Source organism: Phoenix dactylifera, unplaced genomic scaffold (genome assembly GCF_009389715.1).
Source record: "Phoenix dactylifera cultivar Barhee BC4 unplaced genomic scaffold, palm_55x_up_171113_PBpolish2nd_filt_p 001257F, whole genome shotgun sequence".
In the NCBI taxonomy this organism is placed as follows: domain Eukaryota; kingdom Viridiplantae; phylum Streptophyta; class Magnoliopsida; order Arecales; family Arecaceae; genus Phoenix; species Phoenix dactylifera.
In genome coordinates, this window is record NW_024068591.1 from 1 (window position 1) to 26,429 (window position 26,429).

The following is a 26,429-nucleotide window of genomic DNA, read 5'->3' on the forward strand; positions in this document are numbered from 1 at the left end:
ACTAAATTAGTCTTAAGGACTTTATCACAATACACAGGAGTTCAAATTGAAGATGAAACACTTGTGATAAATGAAAAAAATGCCAGAATAAATTTTATTCATTTTAATAAAACATAACAAACTCCAATTTCTTACAATTAACAAAAAATTGGCTTTGGACATAATTCCCAACTTCCATTTGAACTAAAGCCAATTTGTATAGTACTAATACCCATCTTCGATTTGTGATAATCGAACTCCTTTACAGAAAGGGCTTTAGTGAATGGGTCAGTTAGGTTTCCCTTCCATCGATCTTCTGAAGATTGACGTCACCTCGTTCCACGATCTCTCGTACAAGGTGGTAGCGACGCAGAATGTGCTTGGTTCTATGGTAAGACTTTGGCTCCTTCGCTTGTACAATGGCTCCAGTGTTGTCACAATACAAAAGAACTGGACCATTGATTGAGGGAGCAACACCAAGTTGATTTACGAACTTCTTGATCCAAACAGCTTCCTTTAGCATCTGATGCAGCAACATACTCTGCTTCGCATACGGAATCGGCTACTGAATGCTGCTTTGAACTTTTCCAGCAGACTGCTCCTCCATTCAGGGTAAACACAAATCCTGACATACTCTTATTGTCATCATGGTCTGACTGAAAACTAGAGTCTGTAAATCCTACAAGTTTTAAATCAGATTCTCCATAAATTAACCATTGGTCCTTAGTATTTCTCAAATACTTAAGGTTGGTTTTCACCACCTTCCAATGGTTCTCACCCGGATCAGACTGATACTCTACTCGCTACTGCTAATGAGTAAGCAACATCCGGTCTCGTACATGTCATGGCGTACATGATAGATCCCACTGCAGAAGCATATGGGATTCTACTCATATGCTCTCTCTCTTCGGAAGTTGTCGGACAATCTTTTTTAGAGAGAGAAATTTCTTGGCCTATCAGAAGATAGCCCTTCTTGGAATTCTCCATGTTGAACCGCTTCAACATAGTATCGATGTACGTGGATTGGGACAATCCTAGTAACCTCTTAGATCTATCTCTATAGATCTTCATCCTAGGTTGTAGGATGCTTCTTCCAGATCCTTCATGGAGAACTGTGATGACAGCCAGAGTTTCACATTTTGTAATGCAGGGATGTCATTTCCAATTAGGAGAATGTCATCTACATACAAGACAAGAAATGTGATCACTGAACCGTTAGCCCACTTGTAGACACAAGGTTCTTTTCGTTCTTAACGAAGCCATATGTTCTGATAGTTTTATCGAAACGTATGTTCCAACTTCGAGAAGTTTGCTTAAGTCCATAAATGGACTTTTGTAGCTGCATACTTTGGACTCGTCTGTGGAAGTGAAACCCTCAGTTGTATCATATACACCTCTTCTTCCAGCTCTCTATTTAGAAAAGCTGTTCACATCCATTTGCCAGATTTCATAATCCATATATGCTGCTATAGCAAGCATGAACCGAATAGATTTTAGCATTGCCACAGGAGAAAAAGTCTCGTCATAGTCGATACCATAACGTTGACAATACCCTTTGGCAACCAGACGGTGCTTTATTAGGTCTCCACCTTTCCGTCTGCGCCTCTCTTTCTTTTGAAACCCATTTGCATCCTATGGGTTTTCATCCCTTCGGGTGGATCAACAGTGTCCACATACACTATTGATTTCGATTGATTCCATTTCGGATCTCATGGCGTTAAGCCATAACTCAGAGTCAGACCTCTGTTATAGCATCCATATAGGTGATCAGATCCTCATTGTTCTCATCGAGCTCAATAGGATCTGCGTCATGGACCAAAAATTGTAGTATCTGTCCACTTGACGCGGTACTCTACCAGATCGCCTTAATGGTGCCTGTACACTGGGCTCCTGATTTGATCTAATCAAAATCCGGTTCAATGGGTTCAATAGATTGTTCCGTTAATTCTCCTACCTACTGAACTTTACTAAGTTCAACCTTAGAGGCAACAATTTCTTCACCAAGGAATTCCTTTTCCAGAAAGGTTGCCTTTAGTCTACAAAACCTTTTGTTCATTAGGAAGGTAGAAGTAATAACCCTCAGTTTTCTTGGGGTACCCTACAAAATAACACTTATCGGACCTAGGACCAAGTTTGTCAGTTTTGAAAAACGTTTAACATAAGCCGGAATCCCCAAACCCTAAGGTAAGAAAGTGTCGGCTTACGTCCAGTCCATATCTCATATGGAGTCTTCTCAACGGACTACTTGGAACCTTATTTAGTATTATACATGCAGACTCTAAAGCATAACCCCAAAAAGATAGAGGCAGACTAGTAAACCCCATCATGGATCGAACCATATCTAACAGAGTTCGATTTCTTTCTTTCGGACACACCATTGTGCTGAGGTGTTCCTGGAGGGGTCCATTGAGAGAGAATCCCATTCTCCTCTAGATAAGTCAAAAAATTACCAAAAAAGATATTCTCCTCCTCGGTCTGACCGAAGGATCTTAATACTCTTCTTAGTCTGTTTTTCTACTTCATTACGAAATCGTTTGAACGTTTCAAATAATTCCGACTTATGATTCATCAGATAGACATACCTATAACTAGATAGGTCATCTGTGAAGGTTATGAAGTAGGCATAACCACCTCTGGCACTTATGTTCATAGGTCCACATACATCAGTATGTATGAGGCCGAGAAACATCGCTGGCTCGTTCACTCTTTCCAGAAAAAGGTGATTTGGTCATCTTACAAGAAGACAGGATTTACAGGTTGGCAATGATCACAATCATTGATTCTAAAATGCCCTGTTGGGCTAAACCTGTTTATCCTGTTTTTGTTTATGTGACCTAGCCGGCAATGCCATAAATAGGCTTAATTGACATTATCTAACTTAGGGCGTTTATTAGAAGTGTACATTACATTCACAGGCAGTGATAGAGTATAAATGCCATGTTTCAATTGTCCACGAAAATTTTAATGCCATTCAAAATGATATCACAAAAATTTTCTTTTATTGATAAGCAATCATTTTTGGCCAAAAGACCTACAGAGATGACATTCATCAAAAAATGCTGGGACAATAATGACAATCATCTAATATGAACTACTCTAGATTCAAAAACAAGCTCAATGACTCCTTAAAGCTAGGACTGGAACTGATTTTCCATCTCCAACGTTCAGGAATCTTTCGCCATTCTTGAATCTGCTACTAAACTTGAAGTCCCTGCAACGAATTGCAAATATTGATTAGACTTCCGGTATCTAATACCCAAGTAGTAGAATTATAAACAGAAAAATTACACGGTGTTATCATATAATTATCTTGTGCAGCAACTGTTTGCTGTTTTTTTTCTTTTTCTTAGGCCTGTTTGGATCAAGGGACGCTATGTAAGCCGGACAATTCCGCTTCCAATGACCCTGCTTCTTATAAAAGAAGCACTCTGCCTTGCTCTTGTGGGCTTTCTGCTTCTTAGTCTGACTGGGCTTAGAGCCCCTAACACGAGTTTTCTGCACCTTCTTCTTTTCTTTCTTAAAGGAAGAACGTCCTGCAGAAGTCCCACCTACTACATTCACCAACTCCTTTTGGAGTTGGTAATCCTTCTCATAGGTCTGCAGTAAACCTAGCAAACCATGATAGGATACTTCAGGCTTGGTCATTCTATAATGACTAAGGAAGGTCAGGTAGGACTTGGAAAGTGAGTTCAAAATGACATCCTTTCCCCATTGCTCGTGCAAAGGAAAGCCAAGTTTACTCAGGCAATCGATTTTGTTCGATCATGTACAATACATGATCGGTAACTGATGTCCCTTCCCTCATGCAGGCATTAAATATAGCGCAGGAGGTCTTATGTCGTTCGACATCGTCAGGAGTGCCGAAGGACTCCAACATTTGAAGGATTTCCACTGGCTGCGCTTCCTCGAATTTTCGACTAAACTCGTCATTCATCGATGCCCTCATGATGCAGCGCATTGTAGTGCGATCGTTGAGCCACTTCTGATAAGCGTCTTTGATTGCATGTGGTGCATTAGCTGTAGGTTCTTCAGGTGCAGGATCCAATATCACATACAAGATCCGCTTGTACTCTAATACAATTTTCATCTTTCGATACCAGCTATCGAAGTTGGGACCATTAAGCTTATTATTGTCTAATAGTGTTCGGAGGGACAATGAATTAACCATATCTGAAAAATAAAGGAAAACCCAACTAATTAGTATATGATTTATTTTAATCCTAAAGATTTGGACTTTAGTCTAAAGTTTTCTCCCACTATTTTAGTCGAATTAATAGCCTCTACCTTTAATTCGAGGAATTACTTTAATTTCTTAGCGGGTACTAGAATCCACATAGATTGCATACGGGCCCGAGGAAGGCTCGGCCAACCCATGTGCACCTAAGGGTAGGTACATTACCAATTGTTTCTCTAAATAATTTCTAGTATTCAATTTTGCCTCAGGTGGTAATCAGTAGGCGGAGGCCTCCACTGAAAATTCTGGTTAGGTCCAACCATTAATAAACTAGCTCAATGACACTACCTAATGTATGATTAGGCCCAAGAATGGCTCGGCCAACCTAATCACAATTAGATAGCTCAAAAAAACTATCATATAATGAAAAATAATTCCAATATACAGAGGAACATCAGACGGAAGCGTCCTGCATATTCAACTGTGATACTGGACCCATTATCATTCACCCTAATGGAAGGCTATGATCTAGTTATCTATATAACTTTATCATTTTAAGGGCCTAATAATTTAGAGGATTTTAATTGAGATGTGACACAGACCGATAATTCCAAATCCTCCCATTGACTTCACCAAGTCATACAGAGGACTAGCTCTTATTGGTCTATTAGACACCTAAATCAGTCACACTAATTTTTCTTAATGGCATGGGTGAGTGCCAAGTCTCAAGGTACCTTAATCAAAACTTGATCGACCAAATTGGCCAGATAAGAGAGATCATGGGAGGGTTCCGCATTAACCTCTTTCCTAGACACCAACTATGTTGGCCAGGTAAGAGGTAGCCCCAATTAAAAACCATGATCAAATGCCGACTTACCTTAGACACCAATTGGTTTACCAAGTTGATTTAGGTTATCCTTGGAAACTCGGGCTCGACCACTAAGCCACAATCAGATCAATTGAAATGTTTGGATATGATAAACTACAACTATTGAGTTTGATCATTTTAGATAACCTTGATTTAGTCTAGTTCACCTATTGATTTCAAGATTAGGTCTAACCTAGTCAACTAATCTGATTGTGCTAACCCATGCCCAAAACCCATGATCAAATTTTGAATTTTAAATCTTAAATTCGAATTTCAAATTTTGGACTTTTAAATTCAATGTTTAATTCTTAATTAAACTTATTATGATCATGAATTCAGGGTGTCAATGTATTCCAAATATAAACAATTTATATTTAAATTTTGTGGTTATAATAAATTTAAAACTGAAATTTTATTAACATCAATTATGCATAATTTTCACAAAAATAAACTATTTATTATATAATACAAATTAATCTCAATCTTGTGCTAGGACAACCTTTTCACTATAAGGGGTTAACCTTAAGGACAACCTTATGATTCAGCACAAGATTGATATTTTATGATTAAATCTAGATCTAATCTAAATTTAAAAATTAAATCATGCATAATTCTAAATATTATAGGCCAAATTCATCGGCCAACCTGGCTCTGATACCAGTTGTAGGGAAAATTTTCCGAATTGTCCGATAAAATCGGACGCCTGCATGAAAATCAGTTTTAAAATTTTATTTATAATAGTTATAAATATTAAACATAACTTTTTAAAACTGATTTTCATGCCTAGCGTCCGATTTTATCGGACAACTCGGGAAATTTTTCCTATATTAATCTCGTTTCTGGATTCACTGGTATTGATTCAATTTAACAGAGCTCTAAGATATATTCCTCTTTTGAAAGAATATGCATCATATCAATATTCAGTTTAACTAATTGATGTATCTATTTCTAAGGGATTCCTCCATAATGACCATGAACAGTTGTTCCTGCAGTGGACAAATGGGACTTTGCTGATCTTTTAACTACAAAATCAACATAAGCTATTAAAATTGACCACCCAACTATATGTTTAGTAAAATCAACTCGATCCTGGACATATTAAAATCCTCGAGGAACTTTTTCAGATAACCCTGACTGACTTGTGTCGTGTCTTCTACATTTGTCTTCTACATTTGAGTAATTGACTGATGATCTAGTATTTAAATCCTTTATTGTTGATATCATCTGCTTTTTTATTCTTCTAAAACAAATTGGTTTCATGCAGTGCAAGGATGTTGAGTTTAACAATGAGTTGGTTGAATTTCATGTTATGTCAATTGGATATGCTTTTGCTACTGTTGGCTATCTCTTAACAGTTTCCCATTTTTTCTTTTCCCGTTTTTCATTCTTGAGCAGCCTTGTCTATTTTCTAATTATCTGGGATATCGATGATCATGATTGTGTTGTATCCCTTCTAGTACGAAGTAAATTGACCACAAGGTCTTTTTTTAAATCAGAACTTATGAAGGCTAAGGATTTCTGTTTTTCGACAACCTAGGTTCTTCAGTAAAGAAAATGGTGGTAAATTGTAATCCATCTTTTCTTTCTTGAATGAGATAGTTTTTTTCTGAACAGCCCTTAAGGTTTCTTCGTTCAATCCTGGAAGATGTATAATTTCATCTAACTGTAACAACTTTAAACATCACAAACATTTTTTATCATATGTGCAGGATGTAGCATCTATATAATTTATGATGAGGCAAATGCCTTAAACAACTACCAAGTCTGCAAATGTTCAAAAGCGAGCTGTTTTCTGTTTTGAACTTAGAAGCCAGAGGTTGCAGAATAATAGAGTCAAGGCCCATTCAAAACATGCTTTCACTCCCACTCAAGGTTTAAAATATGGAGAATCAATGCGGTATTGAACAACGGTAGATAGGGTATGCATCATATCAAGGATCTTACTAAAGGGTATCAATAGGTACACATAGATATCCCTCAACTACCCTCGTTACAGCCTTTTTTAGCCTCCAAACTCTTAACTTTGGTTTTTTTATCATGTTTTTTTTATCTAAATATATATTTGTTGCAAGAAATATTCTTGGAAAATTGAGTTAAGTGCCCTCATCATGGTTTTCTATGTGCGCTGAAGTCGTTAACATACATAGAAATATGCTTGCAAGCTAAAATACATTGATATATATTAAAATTAGAAATGCAAGTTACTAAAAAGAACATGTTCATAATATCATTTAACTAGAGCAGCACCTGCCATCCAAAATCATTCAAAATCAATAGCCTGAAAACAGTTTTTCCAGTGGGAGTGTAGGTAGAACCGTTCTTGACAGCATATATGAAAATCATCCTAAACAAGTATCAATTGCTTGGGTTATTTTTGAATTTACTCTAATTTTCATACAAGTTTAAAAGGATCCACCAAAACCTCAAAATTTATTAATTTTGATCGTCCTCTCATGCTCTAGGATATGAATCCACAGATCAAGTAAGATTCAAATCAAAATTTCATGGAGTTTTTCTCTAGTCCTGTCAATCAACACATATTTGCTTAGTGATGGCACTTTTAGAAAAAGGAATGGGAAAAAAATTACCTAGTTCAAATGAATTTCTCGCACAATATAAAAATCCTTCAAGCAGTTTGCCCCAAATTCCTCTCATTTTTCACCTTTAAATAGTCGAAAACAGGAAAGAATCACCCTTTCACCCACTTCTTGAGCAGCATCCAGGCATACCACTCTTTGTAAGCGGTTCTGGGTGAACCAACCACAGTCCGCCTTAAAACCACTAGATGCACCCTCAGTTTGATTGGTTGGCGAGACGGTTCCGATGATTTTCATCTGAATCATGCCTCCCTGTACCAAATTGAGTTTCCTTGTACTGAGGATGCCTCAGTATAGTACGTACGGAGGTATGTGCCAAGCCACTCAGTATTTCAAATCTTGCTCTGACTCCAGAGCCAATTCACTTCACTTGACTCTGGTAAACATGACATTCTCCTTTTTTTTCCCCTTTCTTGTCTTGTTCCTGTCCTAGCTTGTTACTTCCAAACTGATAGTTGAAGAAAGAGTGATTAACAGATTCTGATCGAAGAGGATAGCATGTAATTAAGTAGATAGAAAGAGGGAAAAGCATCTCAATTCAAGAAATTTCAGAAGGCTGTGCTGAGGGCATTAAATCAATCAATGGTTCAAATAAAATTGGTATGATAATTTGTAAGGTGCTCAAAGTAGGATAGATTTACATGGCACTTAGAGCAAAATTTTGCACAAACTGATCATTGCCAACTTGTGCCAACCATCTGCTGATTAATTTGAAGATCATTCTGATATTAAATAAAATTAACTTAAATTGGTCCAATGTCCTGCTTCCCATCACTTTTTGAGTTGTCAAAATTTCATTATAATAATAGAACTGTAGCTCTTTGAATAGCACCACTCCTCATGTTACATGACCAGCAATGGAGAACAGTATCTCTGAACATGGATAGCTAACTATTTCATGCCAAGATTGATTTTTCCAGAGCTAAATGATATAATAAACCAAATAAAAAAATCTAGGTGTGTTGGCATAACTAACAGATATTCATGATCTTTCTTGGTCACATGGTCAAACCTTGACCTGGAATTTGCTGCAAATCAGATGAACTAGAATTCTTCTGAGTGGACTCCTTATTTTCCAAAGCAAAGTGTTTCAGCAATATAGTAAGATTGGTTCAATGATTGTCTAGTGTAAAATGCGTGAAAAAATGATTTTTTTTTTAATGAAAGGGCAACTCAGTGAATAAGGTTCCCGCCCGCAACCTTACCCTCATTTGCGGAGAGGCTGTTTTTATATTTCGAACTCGTGACACCCAACTCACAATCGAGCAATCTTATTGTTGCGCCAAGGCTCACCCTCAACTGATAATGTTTAGAGCATATTTTTAATCTCTTAGGAAGATGCTTGAGACATCCTTGAAACATGATCTTCTTTATTCTTATGACATCAGAGGTGGTGGCTGCATCACTTGTTGTTCATAATCTGGTTTTTCTGCCTTCTGAACATTTCCTACATGATCAGCAATACATTTGAAGTGGATTTGCAAAGAATGGATCAGCCTTCTAAAAAAAGTTGCAGTACTATCTTTATCCCTAGGCATGCCTTCTCCATGTTCACATCCGTACAAGGCTAATATTGACTCAAGGTGAGCCACCTGCATTGTTTGCACCACCCTTAACTAGCTCGGATTTCAACAAACTACCCAGTGACTTAGATGATGGGTACTATACAATGTAAATAGTTTGTGAATTCAAAAATTAGAATGCTAAAGGTATTGGAGGAAAAATCAAAAATTAATATGTGGAGCATTGATGCATCTCCTTGAGAAAATGATTCTTATAGTAGCGCGTGCATTAAATTGATAATATAAAATTAAGACCTTATTTGTCATAACTTGCATGGCTGGATTGGAAGAGTTGCTCCATGATGCTTCAGAAATAGATAATAAAATGCAGAATGTATGTTGGCCTGTTTCAAAGTTAAAGGGCGAGTTGCAAGCTCTTTTATGCAATGATGTTGATCATTGATTACGTACAGCTGCGTTAGGCACTTAAGCATAGGGTCACATTGAGACATTTAATTTCTTGCCATATATGGATAATTGGTGGGTCTTTCCTAGTTTTTGGATTATGTAGAACAGATGCTGCAAAGGGTGTCATGGCTATGTAGATCCAGGTTTGCTGTCTCGGTATCGGACCCATACCGGTGTTACATTAACACTAACGGTACGGTATGGAACAGTACGGTATGGAGTCTTTTTGGCATATCCAGTGTCGGTACGGCACCCGTACCGGATACTGGTACCGAACCGGTACAGACGTACGGCATCCGTACCGGATACCGGTGTCGAACCAGTACGGCACCCGTACCGCCCAACTCGGGCCGATATGGCAAACTATGGTGCGGATGGTGATATACTGTAAAACTATATTTAAAATACTTCTTCCAAGGTAACGTTGGATGGGTACAAATTGGTCTATTCACATACAAAAATGTTTCACTTAGACAAAATTCTATAGAATCTGAGGGTGTTGGATGCTTGGACACGTTAGAGGTTGATGGATCTTATTTTACAGAAAAAAGTAGTTCTCTCTGTCATTCTCTTTTGTCCGCTATGGAGTGCTTCCTGAAAGATTATACAGTTAGCAAATTTCCATGTTATTAATATAGGGGTATAGTCTTTATGCATGAGGTGATCTTGATTAGGTATTGTCACACACACCTGTGTATGTGAACATATTGACACGTTTTGACAAATTTCTACAACTTCAAGGGGCCTTTTGTGAAGTGCTTTCACACATTAAAGAATTCTTGAGGTTCACCATGGAAGCTATATATTCCTTCATCCATGCGGCAATACTAATTCTGGTGTAAAAGTAATCCCGTTTTCTTATCAAGTTATGAGGAATAAAACAACATCCAGATGTAAGAGGAAGTTTATTTAATCACCTGAGACAAAAGTTTCATGTTTTTTTTCGTCACATTTACATGCTGAGGCCATTTGACAACCCCTCTTCCTTTTATTTGTTACAAGTTTTTCTGATTACTTAAGATCATGTCATTTGCAATACAACAGCTTAATATCCTGCATCATTACCCAAAGGAGCATTTTAGTACTTGGAGGTGTTTGTGTAAACCAGGAGAAAAAGTTTTCTTGAAAATCTTTGGACTACTACTCATTTGAATATAAATCAGGACAATATGTTCAGTATAACTTTCAGAATCCAATAGACATATTGGCAGAATTTCAGGACTCAGATAAGCATTTTAAGCCCCAGTAACAGTGAGAAGACTTATATTTTCCATCAATATGCTACCAACTTTTCTGTATTTTATTCTGCAATAAACCACGTGATGTAAATGAATTAATTAAACTGAACCTATTTACATGTATATGGCATATGAATGACATTTATCTTTTTAGTGTTTCTATGAAGCCAATATTTGTGTTTGATTTCTATGAGTCCACAAGTTTTATTATATAATTGTTTAAGTGAGTAGATACTTATCTAGGTTACTTTCCGTCATCATCATTTTTTCTTCAGATACTTCATGATTTGGCGGACCTCAAGTCCCCCTGGAATTGTCCTCATGGTAGGCCCACCATGCGTCACCTGGCAGACTTGATCAGTATTCACAATGCAAGGTTAGAATTTGCCGACTACATCTGGTAGTTACCTGACAATTACATTCTTGTAAGCACTCTTATAAGAGCAAACTAAATTTGAACCTACGGCCTCAAAGATGGGAGCATCCTCCTTGACCGTTAATGGGTCAGAAGCAATCTGCTTTCATGAACCCATTTAACAAAGTATGCAGTTGCTTTATTTACTGGTAAAGAAAAGAATGTTTTTTTTCCTTTTGTTTCTGTCTGTTCTGAGATTTTAGTTCCAAGTTATTTTTCATGTTGCAGCTATGGTAACATGCACTCAGCAGCTGAGATTATCAAAATTTCCTTCCTTGAACTATGTTTCTGATATAGCTATAAATAGATGACCACTAGAGCACAGTGCACAAGTGTAAGTGAAAATGATATTTCAGAATGAGCTCATTACCATGGGCTTGCACTTTAAATCAGGTCTGCAGGGCATTTAATTTTTGTGGTACAGGGTACTTCTTAAACAACCAATAATGTGCTTGTTGGGAACTTGTAAAATCTGAAAAGTGACATGTTATTGGATGGTGGATTGAACAGAAGACCTAATATGAGAATCTCTCTCCCACGGGAGTAGAGTTGAACCAATTTCCATGTATCAAGAGGTAACCTCAAGACATGCGGATCTCCATTTCTTCCCAATAATGTTATATTGAGTAATCACTTCCTCTGTGTAATATGAAGAATGTTTAAAACCTGTCTCAGGGGCTTCCTATCAGTGGCATTTGCACACTTCTTGCATAATATTAACATGAAAATTTATGTCTTTGCAGATTAAAAGTGGAGTGATTTCTGGTCTGGCATCTGTTTTCCACCCCTGGAGACACTGGTGGTTTTTGTTGCCCTGTATTCAAGATTTGTGTTCTTGTTGTGGGTGATGTTTATGCTTTCTTGTATCTGTATCAGTATTATTAGTTGAAACATAAAAAGGTTATTCTTTTTTTTCTCTCTAAATTCTGAAGATGGATTGATTGCCACTCATACTATGGGAACCATCAGCCTCTGTGCAATCACGGCATGGCACTCTGGGGAAAGCTTTTAAGGTGCAACACAAGCAGCACAGCATTCCAGCTGTTCATGAATAATTGAGGAAGTAGACTGCTTTGTCTTTTGTTTGAAGTTTTGCAGCCTCATTAGCCAGCTCAGTTCATCATTTCCATGCCTCAAATACACTCTTTTATTTATATCAAGTTGTTTATGTTTCTTTTGAAAGATGATATATTCCAGTTTTGCAGTGAAATTTTATTTAGCTGGCTTCCTTGATGAAGAGAATGTGGCTCCAGTGACTCAGACAACTCAGGGCTGACATGGACCATCAGAAAAATTCACCTTCTTGCAAGACAATGGGCTTCTGTATTTCTTTGGTATTTTCCATGAGAACATTGAAGCCTTGAACATGCTCCAAATCTCAAAGTCCTCAAGGATATCTGAGAAACGTAAGTGTTCAAAAATCTTTTCCTGAACAGATCCTTCCAGGGCTGTGATGCAGGCAAAAGTCTAGAATGGATTGTTGTGATTCTCGATTTCATTTAGGTGTCTTCCTTTACTCGTGTTATTTAGTAAATATACTCCAAGCTCGGCCTGAGTTTTAGATTCTCAGGCCTGTATTTAGTATCCATGCCCATTAAATTTCGGGCTGGTCTGGGCGGGCTGGGTGGGCCATGATCAGCTCTATCTCCACTGCATAACCACAAGCTCGACAGCCAGAATGAGATAATTAGACAGAAGACTTGGGAGTTGGGAGTAAGAAAATATGAATCAAACATAGCTGAAAAGAGTTCAAAAAAAAAATAAAATCTCAAATATAAAAATATAATATGCAAAAGAATATCAGGAAATAAGATTTTGAACTCATAAAATGTGTTTAACTCTATCAATTTGTAAATCTAAAAATTCTCTCTTGTTATTTTAATTGGAAAACTCAAACATTTGTAAGAAGAATAAAATCTCCAAACATTTGTAAGAAGAATCTATCTATTTATCTAACTTATCAATATCCGAAAGTGAAAAATAGCGCAGGAAACCTCCAAATATTAGTAAAGAAGCTGTAATTCAGTATCCTAATATATCAAGAAAGAAAACATGCAATAAAATATATAGTATACATGAGGGGAAAATGCAATTGATTGTCACAATCTAAACTTTAAAAGTGGATCTACTCCTATGCCACGAAAAAAAAAAAATCATCAATGCTTTGGAATATTATATTTTAAAATTTATCTAGCATGTTATTTATTTCAAATTTTAGTTTTTAGAATTAACATCTTCCACCAAAAAGGTAATTTTTCTAATTCCAATTCTAACTAAAAAATTATAAAATTATTCAATTAAGATTTCCATTAAATAGGGATATAGGGGAAGCACCCATTGTTCAGTTATTTGGATCGCTTTGTGTTTCCATTTTTTAGGATTCAAAATATTTTGATATGTAAATACAAGCTAAAATGCTATGATCCTGCATTTTGCAAGTTTCTTGCATTAGATAACACCACCACTACCTACAAGAAGAAGAAAGAAAAAAATGAAAGGTATTACGAATTTTGTATAAAAATCTACTTAATCATTAATTTCATAGAAAAAATGATTTTTTTTTTTTTAAGAATGATACTTGTTTTGATATCATTAGACAATTTTGTCCCTAGGCCCAAGAATGAGGCTTGCAATATACAAAATTGGAAATGCTCTATCTGCCTTTTAGATTACCCCTCCTCTTGTGCTGGGGTCTAACAGTATTATGGGCTCTCCCATCTTTCCTCCCAAGGGGGAAAAAAGCTTTCTTATAAAATCAATATTTTTGTGGCAAAAGGTGAATTTTTCATAAAAGAGTGAATCTCATAACTTCTAGAACTTTTAAGTAATTGAGTATTATATCAGGGATCTTTAAATAATTTTCCTACACATGATTCATAAGTTTGGCAAGTTCAGCCGATTTCATGGGGAAGCAGGGGCTTACAGTTAATTTATTGTTGGAGCAGGTATCTGGAATAAATTTCATCGGCCTACGGAAGTCGGTATCTGCTTGCCGACTTTTTTCGATGTTTGGAATATTACATGTTAACCCCTCATATTTCGATACGAAGTTAAAAAAAAAACCCATTCTCCGTCCTGGAACCCTACCGCCCTGCGTTTTTTTTATTCCTTCGCCCGTCGCCGGCGACTCTTAAACTGTAAAACCTAATGCCAATTCGAAGGGAGAGAGGGGAGGGAGAATAAAGCGACGAACCGCCTTCTCTTTGGATCCAAAGGGTTCCAAAGTGGTGGCGACTCCGGCGGTGGCGATGGTGGTGTCTATCGTCGGCGGCGGAGCCGGAGGAGGATCGGCTCTTCCACCAACAGGTCATAGGCGACCATGTAATTAGTTAATCTTTCTTTCTCCCTCTCTTTGATTACCTTTGGGCCCGCCTCCCCCCGCCGTCGATCGCCACCACCCACCGTCATCTCCTCGTCTCCTTCGCTATCCCCCGATCCAAACCCTAGAAAGATCCAATCGCTCTAGCGTATTCCTCCGGTGGTCTCGACCGATTCTTGGGCTGTCCGACCTCTGCTCCTTCGAAATCATCCGATCTTTGGTTCCTCGCTTTAACTCCGATTCGCTGATCGTCCGAAAGAATGTCTCTTTTTATCTCGTTCCATCGTCGGAGTTCGGAAGGAACAAATTCACACGAAAAAAGGAAAAAAAAGTGGTGCATTTCTTGCTGACGTTTCCCTAGATTTTTGGGTTCTCTCTATCTCGGATTGGAAAAAAAATGGTTCTTTTCTTACCTTCTTAGTGACTTCTTTCTATTATACCTTCGATGCTGTTTTCAAGCTTCCTTTCTCTTTTCTAAAGACGGAGCAAGGGCATCCGATGGTAAGATCCTTAATTTTCTTGTTGTTTGGGGTTTTTTCCTCTCATTCCCGTCCTTATGGTAGTGTATCTTACAGGGTTCACGGTCTTATTCTTTTAGACTGGAATTCATGGTTTTATTTCGGTGGCGCTTTCTATATGGGTAGTTTTTCACCGGGTTGAAGAATGCGGAGAGTTACAAGGGGCACTTGGTAAATTCTGATGCCTGGATGACATTCACCTCCCGGAGGTTATCTCTACTTCAAAGGTGATATCTTGATCTTTTCTGCATCCCATGTGGGTTGAATGCTGCTCTATGAGGGCCTAATTTAGTATGCTGTGGTGTTTGTTAGAATGGCAGTAGGTTTTGGAGGATGCCTGAATGTTATCTATGCAGGGCCAGCCCGAGGCCTCGGCCCAAAGAAAGGCCTCCGGGAGGCAAAGAGAAGATAACTACAGAAGGAAGGGAGTAGGCAAAAAGGCACCAACTTGCGATGCAATAAAAAGAGGAGAGGAGAGAAAGAGATTGAGAGAGAGAGAGTGTGAGAGAGAGAGGGGGGGGGGAGGGAGGTTCCTTGCCCTATTTTCTGTGTCTGACCGTGACCAAAAGGAAGCAAAGGCCCTATATAAAACGGGAACATGAGCTGGCTACGAGCCTTCCCCCTTGATGGAAGGGAGGTGGAGAGCTTCCTGGCCTGCTGAGGGGCAATTTGGGAAGTTGGGGACAGTAGTTTTGTTTTTGGTGGAGAGAAAGAGAGAGGAGGGATTTGGTTGGTTGATACACATGTCTGAAGCCACTCTTATCTTTCATCCCTTCTCTTTTTGGTTTTGGTCTTGGTTTTCCTTCCCTCACATTACTCATGATCCAGCTGGGCCATCAGGAAGAAAGATAGGGGGATTGGAGATGGACTTCTTGGAGGTTGGAGATTCTTTTAATTTTCTCCTCTCTGTTTCTTCTCCCCTCTTGGGTGGTAGAGAGAGAAAAGGAGGGGGGGTGTTGTTTGAATGGCTGCTGCTGTGCTGTGATGTTGCAGTTGCTGCTTGGGTACTCACTTGAAGGGGAGATGGTAGGATGGGACTTTTATTAATTAGATGGAGTGAACCGTCGCAAATTCGAACTTGCGTCGAAAATGCTCTTCATTCCTCTGTCTCGTTTCCGTTCATACGTATGAAATAAATTACATTACTTCTCATAATGCCCCTACTTTCTCTTATAGAGAAGTCCCTTTCTAGACAAATTCTTTCCTTTACCTTGACCATGAAGTGCCATGGGATAACCTTTTCCTATTCTGCTCTTGCTTGACATGGTAAACAGTATTACCAAGCATTATCTCAGTTATTTAATCAGTTTCATGGGCCCTTCTTTTAGAGTAAGAACTTTTCCGTGCTTCCATTCAAGAATTATATTAAACTGAAGAGGCTTCTTGTCTATCTTTGTTAGATTCATGCATCTTTGTTGAAATAGTGTACTTGACAGCTATCTATTTCCATATCATTTTTTAAGTATTTTGTACTTATTAAATGTTTTTATTATTAAAAAATAAAAGGCCTCACTCACTGAATTCGCCTTAGGCCCCAAAATGTATTGGGCCGCCCCTGTATATATGCGTGGGAATGCAAGCAAATATCTCCAGGTTCCAGGTGGGGTTTGCAGGAAAAATCTTTATATGGAAATGTTTCATATTGGATATACAACTGCCTTATACCTGCATTGTTATTTTTGGTTTAAGTAGAGTATGCTTGACACCAGATAGTCCTTGAATCTTGATATGGTTTGAAACCCATTTGATGGGAATGACATCATCAAAATAGATGGTAGCTCATAATAATTTTGAGAGTAACATAGTGTAGGTACATGTAATGTCTTGCTAGACAATCGCATGCCAAGCAAATTCCTCGGCCCCTTAGTCATTGCTTTGATGGATTTAATTTTGAACATTCTGTTCATCTAGTTATAGAGAATCTTGACTAGTCTTATTCATCACTGTTCATGCCAATTACACATGCTATGATCATAAAGGGTGTGCTTGCAACATTTAGGCTTCACAGACCTGTTGGTTTCTAACATTGTCCGTTCTTACTCAACCAAGCATCTAGCTCAAAATGCTCATACTCTGTGTTTGTATGTGCATGTACTCTCTTTTTGCCCTCAAAATTTGATTTATACAATATGACCAGAATAATTACTTAGAGATTGTAATAATCATACCAACAATAATTACTGATAGCTGAGGCATGTGTTGGTGTTACTTAGTCAACACAACTTTAACCAAAGTAGTTGTGGCAACAGACTGAGTGGGATTGCATCTTACAGGGACCATGTTACTGCTTAAGCACGTGTCAGCAATATATCCAACTTGAGCAAGAATGGCCTGATAAACTAATTGATAAAATAGAAAAAGTTACAAAACTAATATAGCAGTGTACTTCTGTTTTGAGAGCATTTTCACCAAGTCCAGCTCCAAGCCATCTCGAAGAAGGTATGATGACTGCCTAGTCAGATGTGCCACAAAACTAACTGATTAAAGTAGTTCCACTTCTGAGCATAATACTTCAAGAGTTGTTTTAGTTTTACATGATTCTCCTCCCCTGCCCCCCCACCCCTCATATGTATATCTTCAAAAAAAAATTATAAAAAAGAAAATCATTCATGTGCCAAGTGCTCCAATCATCTTAATGGCTTTTTCTCTTGTTGTTATCCTGCTCTCTCTTATCTTGAATTTAAGTTTTTTCTCCTAGAAAGGAAGTAAAGGCATTGCCTTTTCAGATGATGAAATGAAATAAGTCATTTTCAGGCGGTAAACTTTCAGAATGCTCGAGCATTTGAAAAGCGTGTTCTATTTTTAAACAAGGTCCCATCTGGAATGATGCGAAATTAGCCAAATCAGACATCTATGTGCTCCTGCAGGCTTTCTCATACAAGCTTTCCCTAATATTGGTGCTCTTGGTGAAATTTCCTTTCTTGGGAAATTTTGCTAAGCACTTTCTTGAGCTTGCATTTAGATGCCTTCAGTGGAAGCGCATATCTCTGATGATAACAGCGAGATTGGTTGCTTGCTGACCAGATATGTTCCAGTGAATTCCTAGATTGAACATGCATTCTCGCCATGCCTTCTATTTGGATTTGTGGAAGCTTGATTCTATCTTTACTATTTGATTGCATATTTAATATCTGCATCACTTTGCCCTTTTCTAACAATTTAATGTTTGAAAAGTACAACTTCAGGAGTTTAAGACTTGCTAAGGAACAATTGACAGGTGCTTGTTGATAATGTTACAATTGCCTGCATAAATTTGATACAGTTGCCGGCATAAGTTTGATTTTGAAACTGCCGCTTTGTCTTCAATGTTTTTTCTCTTTTTTTTTTCAACTGTCACTATTTTCAAGTAATGGTTATTTATTTTTATTACAGCTTATTTAACATGTTCCTGGCAAATTATTCAGAAAATCATGAGAAAACTGGACGAGATTTGATCTTCATGAGGTCTGCCAAACTTGTTTTAAGTGATGCCCGTGCAAACTACGTTCAAAATTTTTGTTTGGCCTATATCCCATGTCAGCAGGCTGAATCTGATCCAAACATATCCAAAATTTTGGACAGGTCTGATCCTATCCCCTGGTCCAAAATAATATAAAAGTAAGCCCATAGTTTAACACATTGACTACTTGACACCCCTATCTCAGTTCTTGGTGCAAATTATGTTAATTTTAAGAGCATTTTGCATATAGGAACCCAAGCTTTTGACAATATTGTGTATTAAACCTTTCCTTATCCTTGTTTACAAATCTACGCAGATAAAGTTATGTTCTTACGTGTCATTCAGGAGCACCCATATTGTATTCCCTGCATCAGTGTTAAGAAGATAAAATACTTAAACCATCACATGCTACAGATTATGGGCTGAATAAGATTGAGGATGATTTGACCTATGTAAAGTACCAATCCATATTGTAGATGAACAAACAAATATGGCGAAACAAGATGATTCCTTCAGTTAAGGCTTTTCGGCATCATAATTTTCCAAAGAAGCACTTGGGACCATGAGGATGTAAACTTGGTGAGGGGGTAGAACGTAATGACCCTAGTCTATACATAGGAAACTAAATATGTAATGGATGCGTACAAAATATGAAAATGAACCCTTTTGCTAAGGTACTAAGTGTTGTCAAGCATCGTCTTAGATGACATGCTTTGAAGACTAATATATATGACTTTTCTAACTAGATTTTTGGGTTTTAGTAATGCTTATGTATAAAAGAACTTATGAAACTTAATGTTTGACAAACACAGTTGCATTTAAAAGACAATTTTGACTCGGAACCAAAAATCAGGATTTTCCAGGTTTTGGTAATGCTTATGCATGAAAGGATTTATGAAACCTTAAGGTTTGACAAATACCATTGCATTTAAAAGATACAATTTTGACTCAGAGCGAAAAAAATAAGGATTTGAGCTAAAGTTGGGAAATCAACTTTTTGTTCTCGAGGAATTGGAATTTTTAAATATTTTTCTTGAATTTAAGTAGTAGGTGCTTCTTTGCTTACATGTAACGTCTTAAGTAAATGGAAATAGAAATGAAAATAAAAAAAGAGGACATTTACTGAAATGATAAGGATGAAGATGAGGATGATGACAATGATGACAATGATGACAATGATGAAGCAAAACTTGGCAAGAATTTTCTTGGTTTCCTTTTGCAACATAGGTAAGTAACTTTCTTCATGGATTTGAAATTTAGTTTCTTTTTGTTTAGTGTTTCATTTGAATCTCTTAGTCCATTTTCAGCTCATTCATGGTCTTCGAGTTTTAAGCTGCATGGTCCTTGCCAAATTCTATGATTTTCCTTGTAAGTAACTTCGCCATGTTTTCGAATTCAAGTTTTGTGCTCTCAAGTCTTGAAATAAATCTCAAAATCTATATATTTGATAATGAGCCTCCTTCCTACCATTAGATCTAAACTTTGATATGATTGATGTTTTTGAGTCCCATAATCAGTTTTAAGCTTACAAATATAATTTGAGTGGATGCGGCTTATGGCCCATGTGTGATTAGGGGACGCTACGATACGAACCCTTTCGGGGGTGACCATAGGCCGATCGTGACGTTTGCAATTGGATTTGGATTCTTAGCCTAGTGAGAATCCTACGTTTTAAACCGAGGGAGTATGTGAGGACTTGCTCGAGCATATGTTTAGTCCCACATTGGTTGTGTGCTGGGGAGATCTTGAGTAATATACAAGGCTAAGGAGTTTAAATAATATCTTCCAGCTAGTCTTTTTGGGTGAGGTCTGAGTCGTTATACCTTTTTATGTTGCAAAATAATAATTCTGCCTCTTTCTAAAAATTGTTCATTAGTTGTTCTTGAGCGGTTCTTGACAATTGTTTGCTATTCGCGGTATTGATAAGGTCCAAGAGGGGGCCACAAAGAGCTGCTCAATTAAGTACTAAAATCTATTTTTAGGTTATCGCCACAAATTATTCGAAAGCATTATTGCATCATAAGTTTATAGAGCAATTGTCAGTAGTGCAAAAAATGGATTCATTTGCTGTCAGGTGAGGGTGCTATAATATAATAGATATATTAGAGGTAGTTATTTAACATCTTTTAGCAAGATCTTTTTCCATCTAAGTCCTTTCATTTTTTGAGCATCTGAGCTGTTTACTGATTCAGGAATATGATTTGTTGTATTCTTTCCGTACAGAGATGCCTGTTAGCATTTAATGACATGGACTAGATGAACAAACTGTCACAGTGTTATTTGCAAATTCATCTTTGAACCTGCATTTTCTGCCATGTAGGAAGTTGATTCTAATAGAATATTATATCTGGAGTTGCTTCCGCATAGAAGACCACCTGGTGTAGGCAATATAAGGGAAAGAGGTAGAGAGAACGGTGGAATTGAGTGGTCTAAAGGGACTGTACATGGTCAGGGTAATGGAAGCAGTGAAGGCAGTTGTGGCAAGGAGTGGAGCTGGTGGAAAGGCAGTGGTAGGAGAGGTATTAATTTCCATGCCTCAATTCAAGTTAATGTATTTACTCCACATATTTGAAGGACAGTATTGTCTTGAAGATAATTTATCATCTTATGGAAGACTGAGACCCTTTCTTTATGAGCTAGCTTTTAAATAGCAGGCATAATGTGAGTATCACTTTTTGATTTTTACCATCCATGGAATGATTAACTGGAGGAGGGCATGGGCATGGCTGATAAGAATTCAAGAAGAAGAAAAGCCATGCTTAGAGGTTATTTTCTTTGCTACATGATCAACATATGTGGAAGATTGCTTCACCTTTTTTGTTGCTTTTGCATGTAATTAACCAGGTATGGTTAGAAGGAAGTCTTCATTAGAGGATTAGATACAATTGTGGAAAGGAAAGAAAACAATCCTGGCCCATTTCCTGTTTTACATTGACTTCAGAAAAAAGCAAATTGAACGATTATTTGTAATAGACGTACATCTGATTAAGATTTCTTATGGGCTTTCATCTTTTTCCTGTACAATGTGATCATTATTTTCGTATTTACAAGGAGGATTTACCTGTAACTAACAGACACTAGTGGATGATCATTTGTAGTATGTCTTCTGGTTGTGTCTGGGCTTTTAGCTTTTTCCAATACAATATGTGATCCTTCAATCATTTCCGGTGTTTACATTGAGGATGTTGCATGTAATTGAAACAATATTTAGTCATTGTTTCTTGGCAGGGTTGAGACTGGCTTCCTCAATTCCAGCATGGAGATTTTGCTCGGTGTGTGTGTGATGCGAGGGTTATGTTAAATTTGAATTGATGCAAAATGGCAAGACTAGCGATAGAAAATGGGAAGTTTATATGAGCAATAATGTCAATTTACATACACATTCCTGCAGTTGAGTTTTGAATGATGACTGTAGTATGGAATTCAATGATATACAATCGTATATGGATTGGAAAGCAAGGCAGTAATTGATTGAAAGATGAGTCGGAGAGTGTTTTAGGTGCATTGTAGTTTAGGATCACTTAAGGGTGCAAGGTTAAAGTTGAGCAGGCTAGATGACCTTTAGCAATGCAACAGAAGAGGATAAAGTGACTGGAATAAAAATGTGATGGTGATCTTGGCAAAGGCCAGGAGACCTTGGTAATCGTAGAAGCAAATCCTCCACAGCATGAATGGTACAATTTTGGTGGGCTCTTTAACATAGATGGAAACATAGAGGAGATTTTACTTGACCAAGGAAATTACTAGAATCAAGGTAACTGAAAATGCAATCTTCTGTTCTCAACCCTTATGTTGATGTTTACAAAATGTATACACACACACACACATACATATATAAAAACTTAGAACCTACATATAGGGATGACAATGTATGCTGGTCAGGTCAGAATCTGCCCGGTCCAGACCCATTTCCAATTTGATCTAGTTAGGATGAGTCAAAGACGTACCAACCTTGCTAAGCATTTGATCAACCCCCTCTCTCCCCAACATATGACAACCTTCTCAAGGATAAGGTTGGTTCATATAGACCCAAAATTTAGCAGGTCAGTAAAACTGACCCAGACCCAGTTTTTTTTTTTTTTTTCTTTTATCTCCACCTGTTTCAGGCAACTTGGCAGGTTGAGGATGAGGGTTGCCGGCTTTTACTTTCCAGTCCTTGCTCCCTTGTTTCTCCAAAGCAGTTTGTGAGCATGCCCTAGTTTCTATTCAGAGCAAGTACGAATCAACCAACCATGTGATACTAACAAAGAATCAACGTGAAAATGTTTAAACAGTGAACTTTTCTTCTTTGCAATTAAAGTATGTGGGGTTTCTAAGTATGAATTTCATTCTTATAACTGACTAGTTATCATAGTCTTTGCTACCTTTCAAGGTTTATTTAGAAGTAATGACTGTGTGTTCCTCAGTTTCTTCATTCTACTTTTGGTTTTGTGCAAGGTGAACATCATGGAAATTTTAGCTGACTGAACTTGCATAATTTGTGTTCATTACTCGAAACTCTATTGAATTTTAACAGACTTACTTGCTCTTTGTTTATCCTGACACTGGTCCTAGTGTCAGTTTTTTGGTCAATTTGATGCTAGTGTGGAAATGTGCATGTCAACCTAGATATATTCTAATGCTGTTTCTGAGAATTTGGCATCATTGACATTAATTTATTTCCATTCCATAATGGTTTACTGGCATAGGCCTTGACATTATTCTTCAGTCCTCTCAAACAACCAGTCACTTCAAATGCCTTTCAAGCAGCTGAGGACACTGCATGACACAATAATATAATTATTGTATGTCTGACAGAGATAGGTATACACACACTCTCAGAGAGGGAGAGTAAATTGATTATTTATAATGAGAGATGGCTGATCATCAAATTATCCAAGCAGGGACTTTCCTACATACTCTATACCTCATTTTATGAGGGATTTAGAGGCTGGTTCATGAGCTATAATAACTTTAGACATGTCTGATGCCTCTAATTCTACTCATCCATTTGCTAGCAAAACCAAAACCTCCTGAACGGAGAGCCGTTCTGGTACCTTATTATGTTAGAAACTACTTCCACCACACTCACCTTCCTATTAGAACTATTTAAAGAGGTATCCTTTTTCTGCTACATTCAGAAGTATCCTTTTGCTTGACCTCTAGGATAGGCTGAAATTTTGTTATTATAGCTGTGGTGAAAGATTGCAATCTAAAGGAGTTGTAGTTAGAACAATAGATCTTCACCTCATGTTTCTTCCTGATGTTGGTAAACTTCTTCAATATGCCCACATCTGATGAAATACTTACCATGAAACTTATCAATTGTTGATTTCATGAACCATTTTCTTCAGAGCAAGGTCACTGTTTATATTCTCTTGGCTTGGAGATCACACTTTCTCCTCATGGATCTTTGGTATGCATCCATGGTATCTCAGAGAGGTATCGTGTATTTCTAATCATAAAAAAAAAAAGAGTGTTCTATCGTATGAGGCTTCTGCCACTGCAGGGTCTAGGAAAGGTTAGGATAAACTATCATATTGTACATTGTGGTCATATTATAACTTATTGATGCTTCCATAAATTTAAAAGGTGGTTGCAAGTTTTTCATAGGTCTAGTCCACCAGTCTTAGAAACCATGAAGAATTGACGAGTATTTAGAGTGTTTGATGCATATCCAACTTGCCTGTATGTGTCGCCACAAATTCTTTAAGCTAGTTCTAATCTATGATGCATTTCGCTTGCACAGCCTCTCAGGTTGTCTTCACTTACTATGCTTGCACTAAAAAGCAAAAGATGTTTTAGTTGGCAATTCAGTATCCTCTTGACATAAATATAGATACAACAAGTACAGCAAATAGCATTAGTTATGTTAATAGTTCACAGATGTCATAGATTGTCGCAAATAACTTATGAAACTGTTGGTGAGTCATTCAGTCATTGGGATGTATGGTCTAACAAGTTTATAATTTTCTTTTTGCAGGCATCTTTTTGCCAAAACAATGATGTAGGTATAATCTGGAGGAGTGCTGCCTGAGACATTCCTGGCATTTAGACCTAGGGGGGAAAGATGCTTCCTCTGTTTGCTGTTATATCTTCATTCTGATTCTCTTTTGAAGACTTGTATCTGACTGGGCTGTTTAACAACCTCTCACTCCAATGGTTTAGAAAATTGTTGCTCTGACCTTTATTTCTAATTTGTGGTGCATATCTAAAATTATTTCAAGTAATTGAAGATTTTTTTGAAGATAAATGATAACTTTATTACTTTCCATTCTAAATAATCGATGAACCAATAAAACTTAATAAAATTAGGATCTATGCGTGCATGATTCATCTATGTAAATTGTTGCGAGAAGGATGCATTTTCTAACCGGGAACAATCAAGCGGTAGACTGCAACTGGTTCATATTGGCTCTTATTCTGGCTTGATATGGATTATTAATCCAAATAGACCTTACATCTAATATTTGAAGAACTCAGGTGCAACCAACTAGCTTGAGACTTGAGAGCTTGACTTAGATTGACCTGAATAGCCCTAATGTCTGAGATTCAGGCACAGGTGCAACGCACTTTATTGATGGATTAGGTTCATGTCAGCCTAAACTTAAAGCTTTAGGGCTGCCATTTGTATCTAAACAAGACTGATGCCACTTCTGCAGGGTCCACAATTGACTTGGACTCTAGGTTCAATTTAGGGTCTCTATCCAAGGGTGGTCTAAATATTATTGAAGATTTGCTACATTCAAATAAGATTGAATAGAAGTCTGGGTCTGCCAATCAAGGATATGTTTGGTTATAATGAGAATGGCACAAAAAAAACTCTCTTTTTAAAAATCTACTTTTTGGTTACTTCTTTTAATAAAAATTAATAAGTTAAATAATGTATCACTGTATCTTCAGAATTTTTTTCTTTCTTTCTAAAACAAAAACATAAATTTTCTTCCAACCAAACATACCTAAAAGCGAAATTCATAGATGACTCGAGTATTGCATCAATAATTTAACAGTACGACATTCGTATCTCTTTCCTGAAGTTTCCGTTCCGTTCCCCAAATTCTTGATATCATGTTGGTAAAAAAAGATTGCGTCATAATCAGCTATTACATATTTAGCTTTTATAAACTGATTTCAGTAGCAGCACTTCCTGAGTAATTCTTCTATATAAAAAAAAAATCATGGGGAATTCTTCATGGGGGATAAAACCTGAAAGATGAGACAAGTATTGGCAATATTGCATTCCATGGACCACAATGTTGTGGCGCTCCTTTTCTTTTGTGCCCAGCACCATCTCTTTCTTGTTCTGTAGCAAAAAAAAAAAAAAAAAGAAAAAAAAGCCATCTCTTTCCACGCAGCTCCGTTCCCCGTTCCAACGGCTCCATGATTGATTTTAAATCGTCACAAGTGACGCCATCATCACCAAAGGCCAAAACTATGTCTCAGAGGTCAGACGAGATGGCAAGCTCTCTCTCTCTCTCTCTCTCTCTCTCTTGTCCTCCACTTTTCCACGTCTTACGTCGCGTGCTCTGTATCTTTTACTGAACTTTCGGGTCCAAGCCAAACCCAGCTTTTAATTCTCAATCTCTCTTTATTTACGTGCTTCCAACCTTTCACAATGACCTGAGACTTTGGCAGGTCATTAAGAAAATCGAACTCTTTTCTTTTGTCTCCAAAAGATACGAGTAGATACCATCCATCCACGTCAACCAAATGGCCTTTTACTTAAGAGTTCCTCTTAGCCACTGATGCCGAGGGAAGAGAGGAAAAAAAAAAAAAGAAGAAAGCTGGAAGGATTGGGAACTTATATTGACGTTGAACAAAGGAGGCATGTGTCATTGAGATGGTAGCTCAGTGAAAGTGTGGCTTTACTGTCATTGTGGAGACCGGATACTCCCTATTCGGACGTTGATTAAATTGTGGAGACCGAATGCTT

The 26,429-nt window shown here is 37.4% G+C and overlaps 2 long non-coding RNA genes and 1 other non-coding gene across 3 annotated transcripts; all 3 read left to right on the forward strand.

Annotated features, from left to right (window-relative positions):
• The first annotated feature begins 6,528 nt into the window (after positions 1 to 6,528).
• LOC113461024 lies at positions 6,529 to 11,978 on the forward strand. The gene is made up of 4 exons (XR_003382944.2): positions 6,529 to 6,981; positions 11,102 to 11,202; positions 11,470 to 11,575; positions 11,666 to 11,978. It is a non-coding gene; the product is annotated as an uncharacterized LOC113461024 (long non-coding RNA).
• A 2,303-nt stretch (positions 11,979 to 14,281) lies between these two features.
• LOC103723466 lies at positions 14,282 to 24,713 on the forward strand. Its single transcript, XR_606632.4, has 3 exons — positions 14,282 to 15,061; positions 15,136 to 15,305; positions 24,480 to 24,713. It is a non-coding gene; the product is annotated as an uncharacterized LOC103723466 (long non-coding RNA).
• LOC120108288 lies at positions 17,897 to 18,103 on the forward strand. The gene has a single exon (XR_005509701.1). It is a non-coding gene; the product is annotated as a small nucleolar RNA snoR127 (small nucleolar RNA).
• Positions 24,714 to 26,429: the final 1,716 nt, after the last annotated feature.